Below are 10210 nucleotides of genomic sequence, written 5' to 3'. Positions count from 1 at the left end.
AATTATATTTTACATTTTCAAAATATAATTTCAAAAGCTGGTTAATTTCCTAAATAGTTTGAAAAGTGGATCAATTCTCGAAATAGTTTTTTTTTTTAGAATATTAAAAAAAAAAACTCCCTAAACAAACAGCAATAAATCTGAATATTATAATGAAAAATTATTAAAAAAAAAAAAAAAAAAAAAAAAAAGTGAGGCTCAGATCGGAATGAGGAGAGAACGCAACTACGCCATGGCTGCAACAACAGTTGCCTGTGACAGAGAGAAGAAATCTCACACAAACCCTCCGAGTTGCCCAGCCAAGAAACGGGTCGGGTTCTCAGTGCCCGGCTCAAGAAATCCATCGTCACTGCCTCTAATTTTTCCCAGGAGAAATTATTCATTTCAATTCTCCAAGAGGGTAGTGCCATCACAGCCTCAAACCCCATTGAATGTTTTATTTATTTTATTTATTTATTTTTGGTTTGGTTTGGTTTGGTTTTTGCTTTTGGTCAAGAAAAAGGTGGATATGATCCAACCTCTCACTTGCGCACACACACACGCAGAGAGAGAGAGAGAGAGAGAGAGAGAGGGCGGTTGATTTTGGAGGTGAAATCATCGGCCCTGATGATCTTTGATTTTTGCAGAGAGGGTCAACCACCCACAGAAACTTCCCAATCTCTCTGCTAGGAGCCTCATTCATTCTTTGAGCCTAACCCTAATTGCTGTCTCAAAGCCCTCTATTTATGGTGCATCCAATTTACTTTTCTACCTCATTTTGACCACTTATTTACATCTTGTGGGAGGTTGTATGAGGTATAAGAGACGATCAATTAAATGGGTTTGATATAAGCGCTGGATGTTTCCTTGAAATATAGGTTATTTTTGTGATTTAAAAAATTATAAATATTTTTCTGTTAAAATTTTTTATTTAATAAAATTAATTAAAAAAATAAAATTTATAATTTTTTTATATAATAATAAAATTATTTAAATTATTAATTAAAATATATTTATAATATTATTAAAAACTATTACCTAATATGATAATTTATTAATAAAATGAACGATTTGTTATAAAATTAAAAACATCAGAGGGTGGAATGTAATTTCTAAAATCACAGAGGATGATTCATATTTTAATCAAATCTCAGAGAGTGCATTTGTAATTTACCCAGCTCCGTTTATTTCGATATAAAACATTTTGACATCATAAAATATTTTTCATATAAAATGTTTTTGCAAAATTTCTTTTTTACATTTTAAATTTTCAGTGTTTTGTTAACACCAAAAAATATTTTCAAAAAATGGTAAATTACAAACACACCCTCTGAGATTTACTTAAATTATAAATTATTCCCTGTGATTTTAGAAATTACATTATGCCCCCTAAGATTTTTAATTTCATAACAAATAGGTCCTTTTATTAATAAATTACCAAGTTAATTAACTGTTTTTAATAATGTTAAAATTTTATTATTATATAGGTAAATAGTTAGAAATTTCACTTTTTCAATTAAAAATGTTAAATAAAAAATTATGATAGAGAAGTATTTGTAATTTTCCAAACCACATGAAGCAATTCGCATTTTAAGTAAACTTCACAGAGTGTATTTGTAATTTACCCTTCAAAAAAATATTTTTCATTGTTTGGAACAAACAAAATATTTTTCAAAAAAAAAACTTAACTTTGAAAATGACATCCCACTAGTATTTTTTGAATAAATTATAAATACATCCTTTGAGATTTGTTTAAAATACAAATTGTCCCTTGTGATTTTGAAAATTACAAATACCTCATTGTTATAATTTTTTTTTACAAAATTAACCCAAAAAAATCAAATTCTTAATTACCTTCCGATATAACAATAAAATCATCAGAAATAAATTTTTGATAATCATTGAAAATTGTCAATTGATTTAATAATTTATTAATAAAATGAGTAATTCATTATGTAATTAAAAATGTAAAGGGGGTAGCATGTAATTTTTAAAATTACGAAAGATAATCTTTTTTTTAATTTTTTTTTATCAGCAAACAAAACCTTTTATTAATGAAATCAAAGCATTACATCAATAAAGAAAAAAAAGAATAATTACAAAAAATTGCACCATAGCAAAATCACAAAAATCATGTGCAAACACTTTCAACACACCAGTAGCAGGTTCACAAGATGACAATCATACAAAACATACGAAAAAGATACAACAAAGTAATAGCGTAGAACAATCAAGCCTCAATATAACAACAAACATCAACAGTTCCAACATCAGCCACTGTAGTTATACACCCAGCCATTAAAAATCAGCCCCTACAATTACCTCTCTATTTTCAAGAATAACAAAACAACCCCAGTTCCTCCAAACACTTGAGCAGAGTCAATCAACAAAGCATGCGAGCAACTGAATCCCTATTCAAGACCAACCACAAACATGTACAAGAGACAACCATGCCAAACACAACCAACTCCAACACATTATTCCTATTGAATACATTATCTAATCCCACTAATTTTAGAACAATAAAATCATAAAGATCAGTGATAAAGTTATAAAATTAACCTAAAAGAAATCAAAACAACATATTATCAATATCATGAAAATACCAAAATAAAGCAAATAGCAATTATCTCAAAACTCGTCTCCAAATGAAGAAAGTAATTCAAACAAAACATTCTAATAAGAACAATCAAGTTTCAACGTCCTTCAAATACCCAAGTCTAAATCAATATAGCTAAAACAAAGTATTCATGCACTACACATTTTTTGTGTGACATATATTTAGTCATACGTTTTATATTTTATCAAAGTGTGATCTTTGAGAGTGTGACTAAAAAGGATCATTTTTAATCACATATTTAAAGTGTCATTAAAAGACGATTCCATCACACGTTATACGTGTGATAATAAATATTTAGATCACACTTTGTACATGTGATAATAAACATTTAGATCACACTTTTTATGTGATGTATAACTAATAAAACATGTGATTAATAATGAGATAAGATCACACGTTATATGCATTTCTTATCATAGTTAATACGTGTGATAAAAAAAAGGATTCGACATAGTTAAGAATAATCAATATTATTTTTGTACGCATTTGAAGAATATAATAAACAATATATATACTATCATTTGAATCACAACCATATATTGAATGGAATAACGTCACATATTTCAAAAATAAAAGTTGAATGTTCAAAAATATATATAAAGAAATTAATAATAAAAAAATTAACTATGATTACATATATTTAAAAAATGAAAAAAACTAGAAGCACAAAGTCTTTGAGTTCTTTGACCATATTTTGCATCTCTCCAAATAATTTCTAGCCTGAAAAATAAAAATACAAATTAATCAAGAGGCAAAATTTGCCTCTTCTTTAGAAATTACAAATGCATTTAAACCAATAAAAAAATGAAACATAACAAAGAAAATTCATGAGTATCAAATCATCCATCTTGTTGTGCCCATGGGTCTATATCCACTTATCCACATGCAGGAACAAATTTGGTTATCCATGCCAAAATTGATGGCCATGACAATTATGGTAAACAAATTTCTTATTTTTTGATGACATGACAAATCTCGTAATCCATGGCGAAACTCATATTACACCTAATCCTACATTCCTAAACATGTATTAGTGTCCACATTAAGAAAATCATAACAAACTGAGTGAATATTAAATTAAATTCCTATAGAAGCATGGTTGATAGTATGTATATTGTTGTGTCCTATACATGACATGTTATGTTGTATGGTAGGATAACAAACTGAGTGAATATTTATATACAAATTAAACAACATAGAAATTAAGGGTGTGTTTGGTTTGTGTTTGTAAAGTAGTTTTTGAGATAAAAAGTACGAAAACTTGTTTGGTTTGTCTTTTTTCAAAAATGGTTTTGGAAAATTGTGTTGGGGAGAGAATTTTAAAAAAAAGTGATTGATTTGATGTGTATGAGAGAGAGTGTGATTTGGGAAAGTAGGTAACCAAACAAAATTTTGAGATTTTTTTGAGAAAAATTTGTTTGATTTGATTACTCTTGAAAACTTGTTTGTAGAGAATTTTTTCCAAAATTTTTTCTGAAAAACAAACCAAACAAGGCCTAAAGCTCTACCTTTCTATTTCTTTCTCTAAAAAACAAGTCATCTCGCCAAATGATTCAACAATTTTCATCAATTTTCGCCAAATGGTTTAGCAATTAGAAACTAACTTCTCTGTGTCTCATAATGGTTCATCAATTTTCATCTCTCTAACCCATTTTCATCTATAAATTATGACCCACTTCAATTTAAAATATCAAATTTAGTAACTAATAATTTGAATTTGAATACATAAAGATATCCAGTTAAATTAATCTAGAACGATGAAACTCTCAACAACCAATAAGAGAATTATAAGAAAATACAAAGACTTTTGCTAATGAGATTAATTAAAACTTGAACAATATGATACTACAAATTCAAACCAATTAAGTCATGAATTTCAAAATCAATCAACTTAAAGATAGAAATACAAATACTCAAGAAAAATTAAAGCCCAGGTTTCCATTTTCCCCTTTGTTTAACTACTCTCAGAAGATAACAAATAAGATGGGTTTGCTCACCTGAACAGTCTTTCTACCAGATTTTTCCTTTGTTGAGCTACAGACACATGACAAACCACTCCAAACACTTCAATTCCTCTTGGTTTAAGCTTCTCCACTGCCTTATCTACATCTTTCTGCAGAACAATCAAAACCTAGCACACAAAATGAACTCAACTAAAAATCAAAGTATGAAAAAGATATCAAGAAATTGATGTTTTAAGATTGAAGGACACAAACCTAGAAAAATTTGAGAAAAAATCAATAAACCCAGATAAATTGAGGTTTTAATATCCTAAAAAAGAAGACTAAAAGGATTGGGACAAAAATGAAAATGAACCTGTTTGCGAAGCCGAGATGCTCGGCGATGCTAGAGCCGATTCCCTAAGTGGAGGTCGTGACAATCATGGCCTTGACTTGAAAATGAGAAAGAGATATAGAGAGTACCCAGTAACTATTTGAATCATCAACAACAGAAAAACCTGTAACTGACTGCTGCCCGCTTCCAGATCCATATGGAACCTCATGTGAATGCAGCTGGACCTTTGTCTTCTCATGCATCAACTTAAGTACTGTACCATATGTAATCTACCAAAAGAATGTAGAATCTACAGTAAGCTTTTTAAAATTTCGAGATCTCTTAAATCTATTTAACCTTATTTAGCTTCCAAGAGAACTGAAAAAAAAAAAAAAAAAAAAAAACTACACCTTCATGCATAAACACCACATTCAGAAGTTCAGTGATCTCAAAACCTCAATTTGTTTTTATTCTTTCTCACATTTTCTCAATAACCCTAAATAATAACCAACTCAGCGTCCTAGGTCTTGAGCTCATCATCGGCACAGGCACACGCATGTAATTCAAATCAATAACCAACTCAAGATTAAAAATAAAAAATAAAAAGTAAAATCAGTGTCCATTCATAAACACAAAACTATAGAAAAATTTCTCCTCAGAAAAAATAAAGAAAATAAAAACAAAAAAACACTTTAAGGTTTGAAAAAAACCAGAACATACTATGTTCCTGGCAAGCTTTAATTTTTTTCCTTTTAATCTTTGACCCCTCTCTCTCTCTCTCTCTCTCTCTCTGTGAAAACAATCAGGAACAAATACAGAGATCAAAAACATGTATAGAAACCAGAAAGATAGAAAATGGGGTTCCAAATTTCAATAATTGAGGATTAAACAGCTCCAATGAAACTTGGCATAGGGCAAGACAATCTCACATATGATGTATATATTGTCATATAATTTAAATTAATTAAGGATTTAAGGTTTTGTATACATTTATGATTAATTCTTATTGAAGTGTTTGGATCATAGATTTGGATAGAGATTTAAAAAGAGAAAGGGAAATCTAAATTAGTACCCAAATCCATGATTTAATCACAGCCTAAAAGATATCAAAAGCCACAGAAAAATAAACATTTGTGCACATAATAGTTATTGCAACTAAAAGCACAAATATCAAAACAAACATAATGAACACTAGAAATTATTCTCTTAATTACTACCAAAACTTTATACAACAAAGAGTACTAATTGCCATGTTCCAAAGTAACTAATTATTGCACCATTTAATGGTCACCCAATAACTGACACAACCCATTCACCAATTGAGGGTTAAACATTAAAAGTCATTGGACATGTTACTGACTCCATGTGCCTCTAATTAGTCAAATGCATAATATGAGATGCCACTTAAAAATGATCGTCCTGACTGTGCCGGGAAGTACATACTGCTAGTTTGGCTTGCTTCTGAAAATACTAACTTGCAAAATACAGCAGATTTAGCAACCTAGTTTGCCTCATATAGGCAAGTTGATTAGTTGGACTCCACAAGTTTAGGCATGCTACACCAAAAGCTATAAATCTAGGGGACCTAGCATAGGAGGGAAGTTAACATGCGAACACATTAGGTCATCCGCTCAAAAGAAATCAAATTAGCATTATTTCTATTGGAAAAGAAAAAGAAAAAGAAAATCAGCGTTAATCACAATGCTCTTCTTTCTATATAAAGATTCTTATGGGCATGCAGTATGACAATATATGAACCGTGCTATTCGACAATGCCAATTAGTAAATAGAACTGGTAAGCACGACTAACTAAATTTAGTATTTAAAAAGGAAAAGAAGAACAAGAAGAAAAGGGCTGGTACAAAACCTCTGTTGTTCAAAATTTCAAGGATATAATAGTAACATACCTTGTAGACACAGTTAAAATGTGATGGTCGATGTCTCTTAGTGAACCCATAACACTAAAAAGTCAAAGATTTAGCAAGAATAACAAAACCCTAATTGCCAATGTTACTTACAAAGAGCAAAAATTTCATGCACCCAACAAGAAAGATCTAAATGCATGGAAGGTAGATAATCAGAAGAATGTCTAATCATTGCCTTGCGAACTTTGGGTTCTTTTGCTTAAGGCCCAAAACAACAATCAAATGAAAACATGCACCAAGGAAAGGAAAGGCAAGGAAAAATGAAAATAAATATTGGCCAAGGAAAAAAATAAAAGACATGAAAGAGAATTTACTCAGACTCCACCATTCAAAAATCCATGCATAACACAATCCTAGTGAAACATAACATGACTAAAGATATAAAGGAAGACATCACACCAAGGAAAGATACATGCCCCGTTTGTGGGTAAATGTTAGCACCAATTTACAAAACTCATCCATGTCATATGGGTATAATTAACCACTAATCAGGGAAAGATCCATGTAAAAATGATATTGATAGTCAAATTAATATGGAATTTTCCTCATAATAATAAACAAAATAGTACAGCAATTTATGTGTGTTATTGAAAACAATATTTCTAATTAGCCCCCAATAATGACACATCAATGCTAATCGCAGGTATTTCCACAAAGGCCTCTTAAATGCTCAGATATGTCCCCTAGCATACCAGTGACAATCAATAACTCAAGCTAAAATTAGTTGATCAACCAAAATCAATAAATAGATAGGTCTTCAAGCAACCATGAAACTTTTTATTTTATTTTATTATGAATCTAAATTTGTATTGGAAAAAATTTAAGCACACAGACTGCAACAACAAATAGACTACAATGACAAACTATATAGATTTACAGATTGTCAGGTCAATCAATAGCCAACCATGACGCACAAATAAGCCACCGTTTTACTACCAATATATGTCAAGGGGGGAAATTCAAAAAGAAAAAGAAACCATAAATACAAAGATCTATTGCTAGTGTCATTTAAGATCCACTGCATGTTTTTCTCTAATAACTTCAAAAAAAAAAAAAAAAAATTCTCCAATGAAACTTGGCATAGGGAAAGACAATCTCACATATGATGTATATATTGTCATATAATTTAAATTAATTAAAGATGTAAGGTTTTGTATACATTTATGTTTAATTTTTATTGAAGTGTTTGGATCATAGATTTGGATAGGGATTTAAAAATAGAACGGGAAATCCAAATTACTATCCAAATAGAGAACGGGAAATCCAAATTACTATCCAAATTCATGATTCAATCACAGCCTAAAAGATATCAAAATCCACAGAAAAATAAACATTTGTGCACACATAATAGTTATTGTAACTAAAAGCACAAACATCAAAACACACATAATCCCAATACTTTATTGAACACAACGTAAAGAAACAAAGCTGAAACAGTGGCCCAACCCACTAAACTCCCAAAATGTAGCTTCCAAGCAAGCAATTGAAACAACCCAAAAGCCATCACGAAGAGAAACATACCTGACAAATTAGAATATTCTTGTAGATTCGTGTTCACTCTAAACGGGTTCACAATCGATACAGTTTTGCTCCAAATTTGTCTCGTATTGATTCCAAATCTTTTGAGTAGAGGTGGTTTGTCATCCGACCCGGTTTCGATTCCCGAAATATTACCACCGAATTGCGGAGCCAAGAACGATGTCGAAGGACATGAATGGGATGCTAGGGTTTGTGGACTATGGCAACTAGAACGGTACCGTCGAAAGCCGCCGCTGTTGCAAATGGTGCAGGTGTTCCTCCGGAGCGGAACACCACCGGAGGGACATTGAATTCCTTGGCCATGGGATGGTTCATCTCCAGAGAGAGAGAGAGAGAGAGGAGTTGGGGTGGTTTCAAACTATTGAAAGGAAGGAAGAGTGAGGAGAAATGTTTGGGCGGGATATTGAAAGTTGGAGGAGTAAATCAGACCGTTGGATCTAATACAAAATTAATCCTAGTCGTTCTATTCAAATGTAACTCTTAAGAGCAACTCCAACGGTGAACTTCTTTTTTCATCAAATCTAAGGAAAAAAATGACGATTTTCTCAATTTGATACCACTAGCTCCAACGGTGCATCAAAAGGTGAGCATCAAAAGAGGGAGGGGCGGCCGGTTGGTCGACCGGCGGGTCGACCGGTAAGGCCACATTCCAGATCAAAGATCCAAAAGTTACTGATCAGAAATTAAATCAAAAAATCTGGACTTGAAACAGAGATTGAAGATGAATTTGAAGATTGAGGTATACTAGAGTCAACTAAATCCCAAAATTGAAGAACTAGATCTAAGAATCTGTCAAAGTTGAATCCAGACTCACAGTCTAAGTGGTGAAATCGAAGTGCATCAGAATGAGCCAAGATAACCAGGATAATTGGACAAACCTTAATGTCACGACCCAAACCCGTCCCTATGGGTTTAGCACCGTAACCGGCCAGTAATCTAAGATTACCGAAGGCCTGCTTAACAGTAATACAGAGTACAGGGGCTGGCGGAAGCCAATACAGTAAATAAACAATGTCAAATGAACTGTGACAGTCTGTATGCCAAAAAGACTTTTCATACATATATGCAGTCAGTGACAAAACAGTATGTACATATATACAATCATTCAGTTCAGGGACCTAATCCCTATTAAACAGCACCGTAACAGTCTATACAATCATACAAAACAGATACAGAGACAGACGGGAAATTAAAAACACCCCTAAGCCATAACTTGACAGGCTCGGAACCTCGCAGTGAGGCACAGTGGTTGGCTTGACAAAACTGGAGCTTACCCCGACGCTTCTAGCCACGGTCTGGTGCCTGTACACCTACATATATATATGAGCAGTGAGCTAAAGCCCAGTGAATAACGTAATGCGTAAAGATGTTAAGAATGAATGTCCTTACAGTAATGAAAACAGTTCATTAAATCAGTATTTCGGTCGTTCAGTCAGTACAGTCATATGTGGTAAATCTATTAGCATAACAATACAGTAAACAGTAGGTCTTAAAAGACCGAACAGTAAATAATGGCCATCAATCAGTAAACAGTAGTGATTCCAATAAGGGAACCGACAGAGATTTCTGTAACAGTAGCAGTAAACAGTAGTTGCTAAGAATGCCACAATACAGTTCAGAATATAGGACATACATTCATTCAATTAACAGTATCAGTTCAGAAAGCAGTATAGTTCAATTGTTCAGAAGATAATCATTTTGAATATATCTTTACACAGTTGTTACTCATAGAGTTCTGGGCTACAGTAAAGCTAGAGCGCGTCCCCAGTCGCCAACCCTATACAGTAACAGATTGAACACACACTAAGCTACACAGTTGGGAAAATAATAACTTAATCCCTAATTTTCCTCGGTGTGGTTCTACATCTATATC

The 10210-nt window shown here is 32.0% G+C and overlaps 1 long non-coding RNA gene across 1 annotated transcript; it reads right to left on the bottom strand.

Annotated features, from left to right (window-relative positions):
• Positions 1-4404: 4404 nt before the first annotated feature.
• On the bottom strand, positions 4405-8778 carry LOC114323566 (uncharacterized). The gene is made up of 3 exons (XR_014366486.1): positions 8320-8778; positions 4916-5163; positions 4405-4730 (listed from the first exon to the last, which is right to left on the bottom strand). It is a non-coding gene; the product is annotated as an uncharacterized LOC114323566 (long non-coding RNA).
• Between the last annotated feature and the right edge of the window lie 1432 nt (positions 8779-10210).

Source organism: Camellia sinensis, chromosome 4, assembly GCF_055761805.1.
Source record: "Camellia sinensis isolate YWXY chromosome 4, ASM5576180v1, whole genome shotgun sequence".
In the NCBI taxonomy this organism is placed as follows: domain Eukaryota; kingdom Viridiplantae; phylum Streptophyta; class Magnoliopsida; order Ericales; family Theaceae; genus Camellia; species Camellia sinensis.
Note: the sequence above shows the minus strand (reverse complement) of the source record. Positions and strands in the feature narration are given on the sequence as shown.